The following is a 17,392-nucleotide window of genomic DNA, read 5'->3' as shown; positions in this document are numbered from 1 at the left end:
GTGACCAAGCTTGCCACATTTTCTACATTCCTGGTTTTTAAACCAGCATTGGTTCTGATCGTGTGTTGTCTTTCCACAACGATAACATTTCGTTGTACCCAAAGCCATTTGATCTACGCTGAGTACCGCTGCCTTCAGCTGCATTTCCGCAGTGCCTCTCGCTGCGGCTTCGTGCGATGCTGCAATAGTGACAACCTTATCAAGTGTAAGATCATTCTCTTCAAGCAGCCGCTTTTGTGTTCCTTCTTTCGACAATCCACACACGAATTTGTCTCTCAGTGCCTCTGTCAGACTTTCCCCAAACTGACAGTATTTCGCTAGCTTACGCAGTTCAATTAAATACTCCGCGTTGCTTTCCTCTTTCAGTTGCGTTCTCGCATAAAATTTAAATCGTTCCGCTAACATCAGCGGTGTGGGGTTCAAATGATTTTTCAGGACAGCAACAATTTTAGCGAAAGTCTGATCCACCGGTTTAGCTGGTGATAGAAGATGCTTCAATAGCCCGTATGTCTTCGCACCCATTGAGTTTAGTAAGGTTAGTGCTTTATCTTCATCTGATATTTTATTTGTCTTACAATATATCTCTATGCGTTCTACATACGTGGCCCAATCTTCAACATCGGGATCGAAATCGTTGATGTTACCACGCTTAGGCATCCTCGCAATCTTCTTGAGAAACAAAAAGACATTTTTCTTTTCTTTTTTTTTCAAAATGGCGGTTTCCCGCGCTTGTCTTCTTCCCCCGCCTACGAAAATGGCGGCTTCCCGCGTTTGCCTTTCTCCCCCGCTGGCTGTAATGGCGATTGCCGTATTGCTGCATTCGCCCTCCCCAGCGGTTTTCAAATCGTGCCTCCCAGCCCCTCTTGCAGTCCGGTCCTTTCCCCCGGCTGCGGCTGAGTTCTCCGCGGTTTTTTTTATTTTCTCCCGCGCCTTACGCTGACCCGGTCGCTGCGCCTCGCGGCCTCGGTAGCTGCCCGGCCTTTTTCACCGGTCGCGGTCGAGCTCTCTCTCGACGCTGTTGCGTCTCCCAGCCCGCTTGCAGCCCGGTCTTTTACACCGGCTGCGTTTGCATTCACCGCGGCTTTCGTGCCTTACGCTGCCCCAGTCTCAGCGCCTCTGGCCCCAACTTCTGTCCGGCTCTTTTCCCCGGCCGTGGTCGAGTTCTCCGCCCTTATATCCTCCGTTTTTCCCTCCCCTCCTTCACAGCCAACGTGGCCGACTTGCTGCTCATCGCTGATCGGCTTACCCACCACCGTGATAGAAGGGATGATCACTGCCTGTTGCTGATGGAAGGCTTCGTGTCAGGATTCTTCCTTTGCTCTTCAGACCTGCGTCTTTTCTCAGCAGGATGATGAGGGCGGATGCCTCCTCTCAACGCCCGTCAACTGCCTTGGATGTATCTGTGCCGCAGGGTAAGATCGTACTCGTCGCCACTGTTAAGTCTGTGTGTTATAGTGAGAATTACTACACAGACCACAAGAGTAAATTTTAACAGGTCTTTACTAATCGAAGGTCCGGGCTGAACTGCCCAATAAATCATTACACAGCACTTATATACCGGTGTGGTCACCACCGGTATTACAGTATACAGCAGCCAAGATAAAGTAGTGCAACTCTTAAAATAGTTCTCTTAAAGGTGGAACGGTTACATACACCACAAGGATGACTTGCTTCCACACTAAAAATGAGTTCTCAGGTGACTGATGAGTCCAATGCGGGACCTACAGTCTCTGTCACAGATGGGGCAGACGGTGGTTGAAAGGGCGGGTGGGTGGGGTGCTTGGGTTGAGGTGCGCTCCTTCCACTGTTTGCGCTTGGCTTCCGCTTGCTCCCGGCGAAGAGACTCGAGGTGTTCGGCGCCTTCCCGGATGCTTCTCCTTCACTTTGTGCGGTCTTGGGCCAGGGATTCCCAGGTGTTGGTGGGGATGTTGCACTTTTTCAAGGAGGCTTTGAGGGTGTCCTTGAAGCATTTCCGCTGCCTACCTGGGGCTCTCTTGCCATGTCGGAGCTCCGAGTAGAGCGCTTGTTTTGGGAGTCTCGTATCGGGCATGCGGACGATGTGGCCCGTCCATCGGAGCTGATCGAGCGTGGTCAAAGCTTTGATGCTGGGGATGTTGGCCTGAGCGAGAACACTGACGTTGGTGCGCCTATCCTGCCAATGGATTTCCAGGATCTTGCGGAGGCAGCGTTGATGGTACCTCTCCAGTGCTTTGAGGTGCCTGCTGTACATGGTCCATGTCTCTGAGGCATAGAGAAGGGCGGGTATCACTGCTGCTCTTTAGACCATAAGCTTGGTGCCGGGTTTGAGGTCCTGGTCTTCAAACACTCTCTTCCTCAGGCAACCAAAGGCTGCACTGGCACACTGAAGGCGGTGTTGGACTTCATCATCGACATCTGCCCTTGTTGACAGTAGGCTCCCGAGGCATGGAAAGTGGTCCACGTTGTCCAAGGCCTTGTCATGGATTTTGATAATCGGGGAGCAGTACTGTGTGGCAGGGGCAGGTTGGTGGAGGACCTTTGTTTTACGGATGTTTAGTGTAAGGCCCATGCTCTCGTACGCTTCGGTGAAGGTGTTGACGATGGTTTGGAGTTCGACCTCAGAGTGTGCACAGACGCAAGTGTCGTCTGCATACTGCAATTCGACGACAGAGGATGGGACGACCTTGGATCTGGACTGGAGGCGACAGAGGTTGAACAGTTTCCCGTTTGTTCTGTAGATTAGCTCCACTCCAGCGGTGAGCTTACTGAGGGTGAGATGGAGCATTGCAGCCAGGAAAATAGAGAAGAGCGTTGGTGCGATGACACAGTCTTGCTTGACCCCGGTCCATACATGAATTGGGTCTTTGGTGGATCCGTTGGTCAGGATCACGGCTTGCATGTCGTCGTGAAGCAGGCGGAGGATGGTGACAGTCTTTTGAGGGCAGCCGAATTTGAGGAGAACACTCCATAATCCCTCACAGTTGACTGTGTCGAAGGCCTTTGTGAGGTCAAAGAAGGCCATGTACAGCGGTTATTTCTCAATCAACATAACAAAAAAAACGGATTATCTGGTCATTATGACATTGCTGTTTGTGGGAGCTTGTTGTGCGCAAATTGGCTGCTGCGTTTCCCACATTACAACAGTGACTTCACTCCAAAAGTACTTCATTGGCTGTAAAGCACTTTGAGACATCTGGTGGTCGTGAAAGATGCTATATAAGTGCAAATCTTTATTTCTTTTTAAATCTCCTCCGCACCATCTCCAAGGCCTTGACATCCTTACTAAAGTGTGATGCCCATAATTGGACATAATGCTCCAGCTAAGGCTTAACAAGTGATTTATAAATGTTTACCATAACTTCCTTGCTTTTGTACTCCATTGGGTAAAAATTGGGTCGCGCCCCCTTTGGGGCGCTAACTTCGCCAGGGCGCTACTTTTAGCACCCCGAAAAAGTTAGTGCCCCCGCGCCGTAAATTGAATCATAGAACCTCAAGCAGGAGGCAGGGCGCTACTGGAAGTGCTCCCCCTCCCTCTTGGGGTGCTACCATTCAATATCGCGGTGTTACGTGCAACAGCGCCACACGCGTCAGCACATAGCCTCCCTGCCCTGATTAAAGGGGAGGGGCCTAGCGCAGCACACACCGGGGTCCTGCTGGACCACCGGGCTGGGCTGATCGATCACGGCCGGCGCCCCGCACGAGGAGGCGAAAGGGGGCAGGTGCCGGCAGGTGGCCCAAAAAAAATGGCCGCCCGGCACCTGCCCTTTAATTTGCGCCGCCGCGGCTGCAAAAACACCACCCTGACCCTGTCGGACATATCATCCGGCGGCAGGTCAGGGGGCGCAAGCGGAGTTTGCAGCTGGGGCGCGAGCGGGGCCCTGCGCGCGGCAATGATGTAATCGGCAGAGGCACAGCGCTGCGGGGCGCTAACATCCCGCTGAATTTTGCGGGAGGCGCTAGCAGCGCCGCGCCCGGGTGCTAGGCGCTTTGCGCCCGCTAACTGGAGACACAAAGCAACCCAATTTTTCCTGATGGGCAGGTTAGATTAAAATTGCCCCCAATGTTCCTGCAAATCAAAAACTTTAAAAAATGAAATGTTTATGATGTCATCACTGTTCGACATTTGCCACAGTTATTCTGAAAAGATCAGAGTTATGTCAAACCTAACAGGACAACAAGGAAGCAAGTGATTATTTCTAAAGCCAAGGATCCCTTAGGCTATTTTAACAGCCTTATCCTTCCACATTCAAATTTTTGTGAATCTTTAATCACCTTCCTTTCACATCGTGTGAAATAGGAGTTTAATTGACAGTTTTTATTGCTTTAAATTTCCATATTTTTTATTCTCCAAAGAAGAAACAGGCACCACAAGTGCAGCCTGCTAGTAATAAATAGAGTATTCCCTTCACTGTTGCGGTACTATAAACAGCTGCTGAGTCTTTTAAAATGTCCTGCTCCATTCATGCACGATCCTACAGGCAGCCTGTGGGGGGTTCGCCACGAATACTTAAAGAAGTCGAAATCCAGAAATTCTGAAGGGAACAGCCATCCATAACAAGCTTTCCCACAGCACGCAGTTTCCGTTGTTACCTCACCCTTACTGGTTCAGTAGTAATTCTGGCTGAATTGCAGGCAGTTTTGGGATGTAAAACAGGGGTGTAAAACTAGCACTGCACCCGATCCCATCAGTTTCCTGATGGGCAGGTTAGATTAAAATTGCCCCCAATATCCCTGCAAATCAAAAACTTTAAAAAATGAAATGTTTATGATGTCACCACTGTTCGACATTTGCCACAGTTATTCTGAAAAGATCAGAGTTATGTCAAACCTAACAGGGCAACAAGGAAGCAAGTGATTAGAACTGGGATTAAAATCTAGACCATCCCATAATTTAACAGAAAACCTATTCAAAACTTAGGAGACAGCTTCCTGGAGGTAACCAGCAAATAACCATGATTACAGATATCTTCAGGATATTCAGCATTGCTCGAACCGCTGTACTCACCCCATAAGCTCACATAAACTTGAGGAACAGCACTTCCTCTTTCTATTGGGCACTTTACAGCCTTCTGGACTCAACATTGAGTTCAACAATTTCAGATCATAACCTCTGCCCCCATTTTTTCGGATGGGAGCTATTCCTGATGATTCTGCTAATCCCATTTGTATCTCCTCTGGACCCATCTTTTGTATCTTTACTTTTCCCAATACCATCTCCTTTTGTCCTGCACCATCATTCCATTTGTCATTTAATCTCTCCTGCCTTCCACCCTATCACAGATCTTCCCTTTTGTTCTTTCCTCCTCCCGCTCCCCCCTTTCCGTGCCTCTGTGCTTGCTTAAAATCTGTTACAAAGGTCATCGACCTGAAACGTTAACTCTGTTTCTCTCTCCACAGATGCTGCCTGACCTGCTGAGTATTGCCAGCAGTTTCTGTTTTTATTTGAGAAAATAATCTCTGTTCATCTCTTTCTTAATTTACTCCTAACCTCGCTCTTCCTGCTATCTCACAAACCTCTCCCCATTTTCCCCTTTTCCTTTCCTCAATCCATTTCTCACTGACCTCTCTATGGCAGGCCTTGGTTAGGCCCCATTTGGTGTACTGTCCACCCTACCACATGTATTGCCCGTGATAGGATACAACATTGGGCAATCTGGATATTCAGGAATCTACATTGTAAGGAAAGGTGAAGGAAATTGGTTTGTTCTTATTGGAAAATTGGAGCCTTTGAAATGACTTCATAATTTTTTTCAAAATTATGAAGAGAGTTTGTAGAATTTTTCACTCTGGAAATGTTCAAAAACTAGAGGGTTCATTATTTTTAAAAATAGCCAATTAGGAGTAAGTAAGGAATTCCAACAGAACTATTTCACACAGACATTAATATACATTTGAATGGAATTGGAATGCATCCTTGCAGCGAAAGAGAAAATATTGAGGACAGTTCTTACTGTCAAACTCATGAATGAACTTTTGCATCCTCCGATTGGTTGCCCAGTGCTCACGTGATCCCAGCCGACGCATCGCACTAAGTACGCCGCTGGGTCACACAAGCACAGCGCGCCGGGAGCTGAACCGGGCCACAGACAGGAAATCCACACAGGCCCAGGCTTCAACTGTCGGCGCGCTAGGTAAGTGTAGGTCGGGGGCTTGCACCCGCGGGAAGCCCCCGACACGAATTTCTGGGCCAATATATTTTTATTGTCTGGCAGAATTTTGCCAGTAGAAACCAGTTAGAAGATAAAACAAATAGAAAAAGGTATACGGGTGAATTTCACAATCTGGTGCTCCCAATGGGGTGTGGCACTCACAGAGAGTGCATCTCAGGAAACTGCAGGAACGCTGCCCATGATTTACCATCCATTAATCTCATTCATTGCGATTGATTATGTAAGTATTCGAATGGACGATCTCAAATTTAATTAGGAAGAGACAACACAGTGAAGAACACACTATGGGCCGAATCTTGCTGGAACAATAACGGCGTGTTAACGACGCACCTCGTTGTTAATGGGCAAATCAGCCAGCAAGTTCAGGGGATGGAGAGATACGCTGCGAGTTGCGAATCTCCAGACCTTGCTGGTCGATTTACGCCGCTCTGCCGTTTGCCTCGCACAAGTGTTATCTCGCCCTCGGCCTCCCCGTTATTTTTAAGAACTTGCTGGAATTGCACATTTAATTGTCCATTAAACTCGCCACAGAAAGTTAGGACTCATAATTAATAGCGTTAAGTACCCTTTTAATGACATGATAATTATTAATGCAATGCCAATCAATCTCATCGGCCCAGAAATGGAATAATTTAAACAGTTGAGTCTCATTGCTGCATGCAGTAACTTGTTAAATATTTTTTAAATGTCAAATTTAAATTTTTAATTTTTTTCTTACCTTTCCTTTCCGTCTCTTTTTTCTCTCTCTCTCTTAATCCAATCTTTCTTTCCCTCTCTTTCTGTACCTGATTTGACTCGAATTCATTGTCCTTTCCTGTCATTCCTCATTTCTTTCTCAATCCTTAAATTTCATTGGTTAAGGAGATACACTGTTGGTCCCATCATTCGCTAAGGTCCCAGATGCCCCATTGGCCGTTATCAGCTCGCACTTCCAGCAAGCTACGGTGCAAAAAAACCTTTGAGTGGCAGGGTGCAGGAAAAAGTCTAACGAAAGGCGAACACTGCGAGATTTGGCTCTATGACATGGGATTCACCCATTAGATAAATGGTACTATCCAGTTGTGCCTGGCATACTTTCTGTCTATACCATAGGCAGAAATTCAATGAGTGCCATGGGTATAAACATAAAACGTGTTTAAACATGGTTAAAAACATTTTAAGAAAAAAATATACAACAGCTAGCAAATTAATATGTTGCAGTGCATAGTGGTATCACTGAGGTTGTCATGGCAATGGTTGTTCTGAAGCATTCAATTTTCTGTAGTGTGCAGTCACTTTAGGAATACCTATTAAAGTTGAGATTGGCAGTGAAATTCAGCTTGTCCACATAGTACTGTGAAGATTTTATTTCATGAGAGTTGTCTTATGGGTTGAGCAATGTAACTATTTGTATAACAATAATTTTATGCAGAACACGGATGTGACTGTCGCAGTTATATCACATAGCATGAAATCTGTAATGGTTTATTTGATTTAGTTGTGTGTGATTGTTAATTGTTGCTGCAAAAAAGAATAAGAAAAAGAGCTCAGCTATGATAGCTAATGATAACTTAAACTGACAATAAGTTTGTGCCCATGACTTTGACTATGACATTTTAGTATTTTTATCTGGTCTCTGCATTTGAAGAAATGTTAAATGAGAAGCAAAGTAAAAATAATAATAAATGGAATGATCAAATTACTTGCAATCTGACTGCAGATCTTAGCCAACTCTTGTAAAAATAATAACTGAGCCAGAGAAGATAAACCGAATATAAGATTTCAAGAAAATATTCTTATAACTTAATTGCATTTCAATTTTTCCTCTTTGTATTTTTGTTTTCAATTCAGCATTACAGAGAACAGCACTGCACACAAGCTTTAGCACTGAAAAGAACTGAAGCACATCAGTAAGTCACATCGTTGACAAATATATTTGAGGCAGATTACAGATTGGTTTGAAGAGACCCTGTGGTCACTGTTGAGAGTGGTGTTGACAATCTGTAGTGGCTAACTTTATGAATGGAATAAACCTCTCTGGCCAGTACTGGGACTGTTTACTGATGGAACAGCCCCTAAAGTCAGTATTAAAATTGCTGTTGACAGCATGTATTGGGTAACTAGTTGATTGGAATAAGCTCTGTAATCAGTATCGGGTGTGGCGTTGACAAGCTGTAGTTGGTGATTCATTGATTGGACTAGGCACTGCAATCAGTTTTGGCGCCCGTGTTGACAGCATGTAGTGGGAGACTCATTGATTGGAATAGGCCTCACGGCCAGTTTTGGGGTCGTGTTGAAAGCCTGTAATAATACATTGTGTTTGTGAGTGAACAAGACTTACTGAATGATTTGGATCGTGGAGGACAATCATTGTGGAATTCTGACGGCGATATGGCAGATGAAAATCAAGCTTCGAGAATAAGGTAATTCTCTAGCCTTTCTCATTGGACAGAGTACTCAAGCTGGGCTTATTTATCGTCCTTGTACTTCATGCAAAAATATGGGCTTTCCTTCTCTAAGTGTCCACTCCTACCTGTGAGAATTCGTCCCAGCAAACCAGCTCAGTCCTCACAAGTGCAGCAGGCTGATCCAATTGAAAAGACTTTGTCAAAATTATTGGGAAAGTGAACGGGAAAACAGGATAATATATGTTCACAACATCAACCTATCGCATCCATCAAAAAGGTGAAAATTGCAGCAAATACACAAAATGCTGGTAGCACTCAACACGTCAGGCACGGCACCGTGGAGAGAAGTGACAAATTAATGTTTCAGGCATACCTTTTCACCAGAATTAGGTGAAATGTGCAATTCTGTGGTGTGCAAGGCTGAAAATTGTACAGAATACTTCAGCAATTAGCATCTATAGAAGAGCATGTTTGTTTTCAATTCTTTTCACCCTATCAGATAGTATAATAGAGTTAAAGACTGAAAAGGGGAAAGCCACTTCACACCTTTCTCACCAGACTTTAACAGCTCCAGTACCATTTCTCAAAGATTAGATTAAACTACCTCCCACCCCCAATTTTGAAAGCAATAAGCAACTCACAGAGCACTGGACAAGGAGAAGGCCCTTCCTCCAACGCACACAAACACAATGCAGCAACTAAAACTTGTTTGCTTGTTTAAATGCAGAATAATTCTTGATTTCCTGTTCTTCACAACAATAAATCTGTAAGTGAAATGTTTTGAACAGCAGTCTGGAAGCTACCATAAATTTTTTTTAATGGCATTCCACTGCAGCAGTCATAGACATTTTAAAATAATGTTATTACTCAGCACACCAAGATAGCACAGGAATTCCTGCTTACACAGGAATATAGCACTAAAAATTTGCCGATCGCAGGAATGACTTCCCCCTCTACAGCTAATCCAGATCTGCTTCCCTTGGCTGAACCCTGAGAGGTTGCACACATCAAGAGTGGCATTTGTTTCAATAGAAATTAGCTATGAATAATATCTACTTATGAAACAATCAGTATTTATTATTTAGCAAAATAGCATCACAATTGCAATGCTTCATACATTCGTAAGCTGTGTTTAGTTTCGACACAGAACCCCTGCTGCGTGCAGTACATGTATTTTTGAAAGGTATTGAATCTGAGGGATGTCATTCATGATGCAGCAGAAAGAAACAAGAGAGAAAGACAAGAATGACATTGTGCAACCATTTGATGTACGCCTATCATTCATTCCAACATGATTATTTGGCGAGATACTACTTGCATTAAAATCAGACAGAAATATGAGCACTGTGTCAGCCTTGGTTCAGTGGTGGCACTCTCACCTCTGAATCAGAAGGTTGCGGGTTCAAGCCCCACTCCAGAGAGCTCAACACATAATCGAGGCTGCCACTTCACTACAGTACTGAGGGAGTGCTGGATTGTTGAAGATTCCGACTTTCAGATGAAACTTTAAAACGAGGCCCCATCTGCCCTCTCAGGTGGACGTAAACAATTCCATGACACTATTCGAAGGGTAGGGGAGTTATCCCCGGTGTCCTGGCCAATATTTATCCCTCAATCAGCATCACTAAAGCTGATTGGGGGGAAAATTCAGTATCGCTCCGTTTGGGGCGCCATTATCGGCCGTGCGCAAAGTTTAGCGCCTGGCGCTAATTATCGCCTCTGACAGCAAACTTGGCTTTTATCGCCACTGGAGGTTATTGGAGCGCTAAATCAGGCACTTCACACCTGCCTTAAGACACAAAGGCCGAGGAGCGAGGCGCTACCTCAGAGCGCTGGCGAAGCAAGGAAGGGCAAATCAAAATAAACCTGCAAAGTACTGCTCAGTACTCAAAACTCCTTCACACAGCGTTGAATCTCTCCAGAAGTTTCTCTCTCTCTCAGAATGCGTGGTGCAAAAATGTTACCGACAAAAAAAGGCAGGAAGCGGTCACCTTTAAATAGCGCTCCCCTAGTCCCTTTCTGACAGCAAAACGCTCCCCTCAACCTGTCGTTGCTAGCGGCAGGCGGTAAGGCAGGGGGCGCCACTCAATATCTGGTCTGGGGCGTTGCGCACTCGACTGACATCACAATCTGCCAGCGCAGGAGATCGTGGCAGCAGTGTTTAGCGCCGCCACAAAATGTCTAGTTAATTTCACGAGCGGTGCAAACATCGCCGCGCCCAGGCGCTAGTTGCTTTGCACCCCATTAGCACCCTCTTAAGGCGCTAACGGAAGGCGCAAACAACTGAATTTTTCCCCCATTATCTGGTCATTAATCTCATTGCTGTTTGTGGGAGTTTGCTGTGCACAAATTGTCTGTGACCTTTCCCTACATTACAACAGTGACTACACTTCAAAAAGTAATTAATGCGGTGTAAAATGCTTTAAGACATCCTGAGGCTATGAAAGGCAGTCAATAAATGTGGGTTCTTTCTTTCTGTACACCCACACAGCTAGAAAAGATTACAACATTTACTGCATGATTAAGGGATGCGGAATGGTGGGGAACCACATTCTCCAAATTTTTTTTTTTAAGAAATTCATAAGAATTTATTGGAACAAGAAAAAGTCATTAGGCCCCACAGCGCTTGATAAGTGTTAGCTCCACCTGCTTGCCATCTCACCATATCCCTCAATTGCTTAGATTATTGGAGCACTTTGGGGCATCCTAGTGCTTTATAAAATGCAAATATTTTCTTCTTTCTTTTTAAATAATTTGCTTGTTCCAATAATTCATACAAGCAAAGAGTTCTCCTAGTTTCTTGGCCAACATTCCTCTCTCAAACACCACCAAAAATATCTTTCACCATTGTTTAAATTCCTGACAATCTGCATTACTATCCTCAGTAACTTGACATGGCCAGCAATATCCTCCCTATAATTAGGTCACCAAAACTGTATGTTGGGATTTGGCTAATGCCTTATCAATGATGCAATGTCTGATTTGTACTCTATCGCTTTACTAATACAGCCAGATATTTTCCTTGCGTTTTTTTTTTACCGTGGCTTTTCACTAAGCCAACAGATTCATAGTTCTAAATAACAACAGAAATTGCTGGAAAAACTCAGCAGGTCAGGCAACATCCGTGGAGAGAAATTTGAGTTGACGTTTCGGGTCGAAACCCTTCTTCAAAACTGGAAGGCAGGGCTGCGATCGAACAAAAGAAGTAAAAGAGACAATGAATATCCGCAACACCCACAGCATATAGATCCGCACTCTGTACAACAAAAAAAAGAAAAAGAAAGACTTGCAATTATATAGCGCCTTTCATGACCACCGGTCGTCTCAAAGCGCTTTACAGCCAATGAAGTACTTCTGAAGTGGAGTCACTGTTGTAATGTGGGAAACAGTTCAATTTAACACATGCAGCCAATTTTGGTTCTTCTTGTAACTATGTCAATTATTTTATTCTCATTTAAGTGCATTAGCTACTCACTCACCCATTTACAACAACTTGCAATTATATAGCACGTTTAACATAGAAAAACATCCCAAGACACTTCACAGAGGTGTAATCAAAGATGTTGCCGAAGAGATTGAAATCCTTTAAATTTAGTCAGGTTTGCTAAGTCTGCTATTTTTGTATCATTTGCAAACTTGGAAATTTTGCTTGCAATACCCTTGTCTAAGTCAATGATATATAAAAATAAATTGAACCCCCTGGATTATACTTTACAGCCTGAAAAGTTCTCATTTATGGCAACTGCTGTTTCCTTTGTTTAAATTAACTGTGATTGCTTACCATAGGTACTAATTGCCATTGTGGAACTTTGCCAAGAGCATTTTGAAAATCCAAGGATGTAATATCAGTTATGTGTCCCTTGTCTATCATGTCAGTAACCTTCAAAAAAAACACTCTAGTAGATTAGTTTAATGTCACCCCTTGCCTGAATCCATGCAAATTATCCTTTAGGTAAGTTATATTTTTCCATGTATTCATCCACTTTAACTCTCTAAATCATTTCAAATATTTTCTTTACAACCACTGTTAAATGTACTGGTCTATTGTTTCTAGATATATCTCTGGGCAGTTTTTAAATAATAGAATTATGTTAGCAACTTTCATACCGAACGGGTGAGAAAAGTCTATCAAGTCCATGAAGTTAAGGTGCAGGTACAACAAGCAGTTAGGAAGTCAAATGGCATGTTAGCCTTTATTACAAAGGGATGGAGTACAAGAGTAAGGAAGTCTTGCTGCAATTATATTGGGCTTTGGTGAGACCACACCTGGAGTACTATGTACTTTGTCTCCTTACCTGAGGAAGGATATACTTGCCTTAGAGGGGGTGCAAAGAAGGTTCACTAAATTGATTCCTGGGATGAAAGGGCTGTCCTATGAGGAGAGATTGAGTAGAATGGGCCTATGAACATAAGAAATAGGGGCAGGAGTAGGCCACTTGGCCCCTCGAGCCTGCCCCGCCACTCAACAAGACCATGGCTGATCTGATCTTGGCCTCAATGCCACTTTCTCACCTGCTCCCAATAACCCTTGACTCCCCTGTAGCTCAAATATCTGTCCATCTCCGCCTTGAATATATTCAATGACTTCGCCTCCACAGCTCTCTGGGGTAGAGAATTCCAAAGATTCACGACCCTCTGAGAGAAGAAATTCCTCCTCATCTCAGTCTTAAATGGACGACCCCTTATTCTGAGATTGTGCCCCCTAGTACTACATTCCCCCACAATGGGAAACATCCTCCCTGCATCTACCCTGTCAAGCCCCCTCAGAATCTTATATGTTTCAATAAGATCACCTCTCATTCTTCTAAACTCCATTGAGTATAGGGCCAACCTGCTCAACCTTTCTTCATAAGACAACCCCTTCATCTCAAGAATCAATCTAGTGAACCTTCTCTGAACTGCCTCCAATGCAAGTATATCCTTCCTTAAATAAGGAGACCAAAGATGCACGCAGTACTCTAGGTGTGGTCTCACCAACACCCTGTAAAGTTGTAGCAAGACTTCCCTACTTTTATACTCCATCCTCCTTGCAATAAAGAACAACATCCCATTTGCCTTCCTAATTACTTGCTGTGCCTGCATGCTAACTTTTTGTGTTTCATGTACGAGGACCCCCAGATCACTCTGTACTGCAGCACAGTTATACAGCACAGAAATCAGCCCTTCAGCCCATCGCGTCCACACCGGCCATCAAGCCCTGTCTATTCTATTCCCATTTCCCAGCACTTGGTCCGTAGCCTTGTATGCTATGGCATTTCAAGTGCTCATCTAAATGCTTCTTGAATGTTGCGATGGTTCCTGCCTCTACCACCCTTTCAGGCAGTGAGTTCTAGATTCCAACCACCCTCTGGGTGAAAAAGTTCTTCCTCAAATCCCCTCTAAACTTTCTGCCCTTTATCCTGAAACTATGCCCCCTCTACTAAGGGGAAAAGTTCCTTTCTATCTACCCTATCTATGCCCCTCATAATTTTGTCCACCTTAATCAGGTCCCCCCTCAGCCTTCTCTGCTCGAAGGAAAACAACCCCAGCCTGTCCAGTCTCTCTTCATAGCTGAAGTGCCCCAGCCCAGGTAACATCCTGGTGAATCTCCTCTGTGTCATGATATCAGCAAATAGTGATGTTATTTGCCTGTTTGATTATCATGCCTTACCAGCATAATTGCATGTATTGATTGCTTGTGCCTGACCAGCAGAGGGCATGTGACCGAGACAAGCAAGGCAGTTTAGTTTAGTTTCAGTTTCATTCTAGATGCATCACTAGCATCGTGTCTCCTGAAATGCTGTATAAAGAGTTGAACAGACTTTAGATTAAAACTCATTCTCTTTCATAAATGTCTCGTCATTGAACCCACAAAGAAATCGATACATGGTGTCAGAAGTGATTGAAAGAGATGAAGAGGAAAAATCAAAAGTGAAATCAGCTCTCCACATATTAGCAAGCCAAAAGTGAACATCGTTGCTTACCATTGGAGAATAGCTAACGAAGTGAAAAAATGGAAGGATTACACCCACCAGCGAAGCTTCAGTTAACAGGTAATGTGGCTGAAAATTGGAGGAGATTCAAACAACGTGTAGAGTTGTATTTATCAGCAATCGGAGCTGACGAGAAAAGCAATAAAAAGAAATCGTCACTGTTCTTACATGTCGTGGGTGATGAAGCGCTGGAGGTGTATAATAACTTCACATTCGCTGCTAATGGAGACAAAATGAAGCTAGATAAAATAATGGAACAGTTTGAGGCCTACTGCATACCTAAACGTAACGTGACGTTTGAGAGGCACAGATTTTTCACATGTGTACAGAAAACGGGTGAGACTATTGATCAGTATGTGACTGAACTGAGAAACAGAAGCAAATCGTGTGAATTTGGGGGACTGACAGACTCGTTGATAAAAGACAGACTAGTGTGTGGTATTCCAGATAATGGTCTAAGGGAAAGACTGCTAAGAGAGCAAGATCTAGACCTGGGAAAAGCCATAGCACTGTGTAGGGCTACAGAGACTGTGAAGTTGCAAGCAAAAGAGCTGTTCAGTGACAATAGCTGCAACGTGGATGCAGTGAGAAAGAACGGATACAAACCGTTTAACAAAACGAGCGCCAATGTGAAAAAAGAGGCGTGGCCAGTGAACGAAAATGAAAGGGACAATCGAAAGTCATGTAGTCGATGCGGTACACAGCGTACACCAAGAAAGTGTCCAGCATATGGTGAAACATGCAATATTTGCAACAAAAACAACCATTATGCCCGTTGCTGTAAGAACCAAGCGCAACAAAGCAAGGTCCATGCAGTAGATGAAAGTGAGATAGAGGAGTTCAATGTAGATGTTGTGTCTGAAAACAAAGAAGAAAAAAGAGACTGGATGTTGACACTAAAAGTGAATGACATACATATTCCATTTAAATTGGATACTGGAGCACAAGTTAATGTGATATCAGAGACTGGTTTTAAGAAAATTAGACCCAGACCAAAGATACATGGAATCAAAGTGAAAGTGACAGGATACTCAGGTACTGATATACCAGTGAAAGGAAGATGCATTGTCAAAGTAACACACAAGGGCAGAGAGCACACGCTAGCATTAATCGTGGTGCCAAAGGATGTGCAAGCCATACTAGGTTTAAAAGCCTGTGAGAGACTGAGCCTGGTAAAGAGAGTCCTCGTTGTGGAAAGCAAAGGAGAGACAGTCTATGATGAACTGAATGTTGCGTACACACCGGGTAAGCTGATGTATACAGCAGACACGTTGTCCAGAGCTGTTGACCCAGGAGAGCCCGCAAACACAGTGAAAAGACTGATGTACAAGGCAAAAGACAGTGGAACTGACTTCTACCAGAGCATGCTTGTATACCGCACACGCCGCTCGAGTGTGGTATGTCACCAGCCCAACTCCTGATGGGACGTCGGCTAAGGTCAAACCTACCCATCCCGGAGAACCTCACTGAAAGTGAGGAAGTTCAAAGAGCAACAGAAAGAAAAGCAAAAGTACTACTATGACAGCGGAACACAAAACCTACCTGAACTCCACACTGGTGACCAAGTAAGGTTCAAAGACAAAACAAACACATGGACTCAGAAGGGAACTGTCCTGAGTGAAGTTCAACCAAGATCATACACCATTCAGACAGAAGATGGTGCTGTTCTGAGAAGAAATCGTCGAGATCTTCTCATGGGACCAGCCACAGCAGGTCAAGAAACTGATACTGTTGAACAACCTGATCACACAGCTGAGAACCAATCATCTGAGGCAACAACTCAGATTCAAGGACAATCAATCAGAAAATCCTCAAGACACGTGAAGCCTCCTGAGAGACTCATTGAGCAAATTTAAGGACTATTGTTATAGAAGGAAGTAATGTTATCTTATTCTTTCTTCAAGTTCTAGTGTATTGACATATTTCATGTGAACACACAAAGCAAGGTTAAAAAACCTTGATCATGATAATGATAATGTAAGTTCATTAAGTGTTACAGTTAAAATGCAGATTAATACAAAGAAAACATGTTGTTAGTTAAAAGTAAAATACTTTTGTTTTAAGAAAGGGAGATGTAATGATATCAGCAAATAGTGATGTTATTTGCCTGTTTGATTATCATGCCTTACCAGCATAATTGCATGTATTGATTGCTTGTGCCTGACCAGCAGAGGGCATGTGACCGAGGCAAGCAAGGCAGTTTAGTTTAGTTTCAGTTTCATTCTAGATGCATCACTAGCATCGTGTCTCCTGAAATGCTGTATAAAGAGTTGAACAGACTTTAGATTAAAACTCATTCTCTTTCATAAATGTCTCGTCATTGAACCCACAAAGAAATCGATACACTCTGCACCCTCTCCAACGCAATCACATCCTTCCTATAGTGTGATGACCAGAACTACACACAGTAGCTGTGGCCTAACTAGCGTTTTGTACAGCTCCATCATAACCTCCCTGCTCTTATATTCTATGCCTTGGCTAATGAAGGCAAGTATCCCATATGCCTTTTTAACCACCTTATACCTGTCCTGTAGCCTTCAGGGATCTATGTACATGCACACCAAGGTCCCTCTGATCCTCTGTCCTTCCTAGGGTCCTACCATTCATTGTGTATTCCCTTGCCTTGTTAGTCCTCCCAAAATGCATCACCTCACACTTTTCAGGGTTAAATTCCATTTGCCACTGTTCTGCCCATCTGACCAACTCATCTATATCGTCCTGTAGCCTGAGGCTTCCCTCCTTGCTATTTAACACTCCGCCAATTTTCGTGTAATCTGCGAACTTACTGATTTTACCTCCTGATGTAAAAAGACTACTGAGCACTTGGTTTGAGTATAAAACAAGGCTTTAATCAACTGTTTCACAACCATGAGATTCTAGTTAC

Source organism: Somniosus microcephalus, chromosome 3, assembly GCF_052327205.1.
Source record: "Somniosus microcephalus isolate GS21.2 chromosome 3, FLI_Smic_1.0, whole genome shotgun sequence".
In the NCBI taxonomy this organism is placed as follows: Eukaryota; Metazoa; Chordata; class Chondrichthyes; order Squaliformes; family Somniosidae; genus Somniosus; species Somniosus microcephalus.
Note: the sequence above shows the minus strand (reverse complement) of the source record.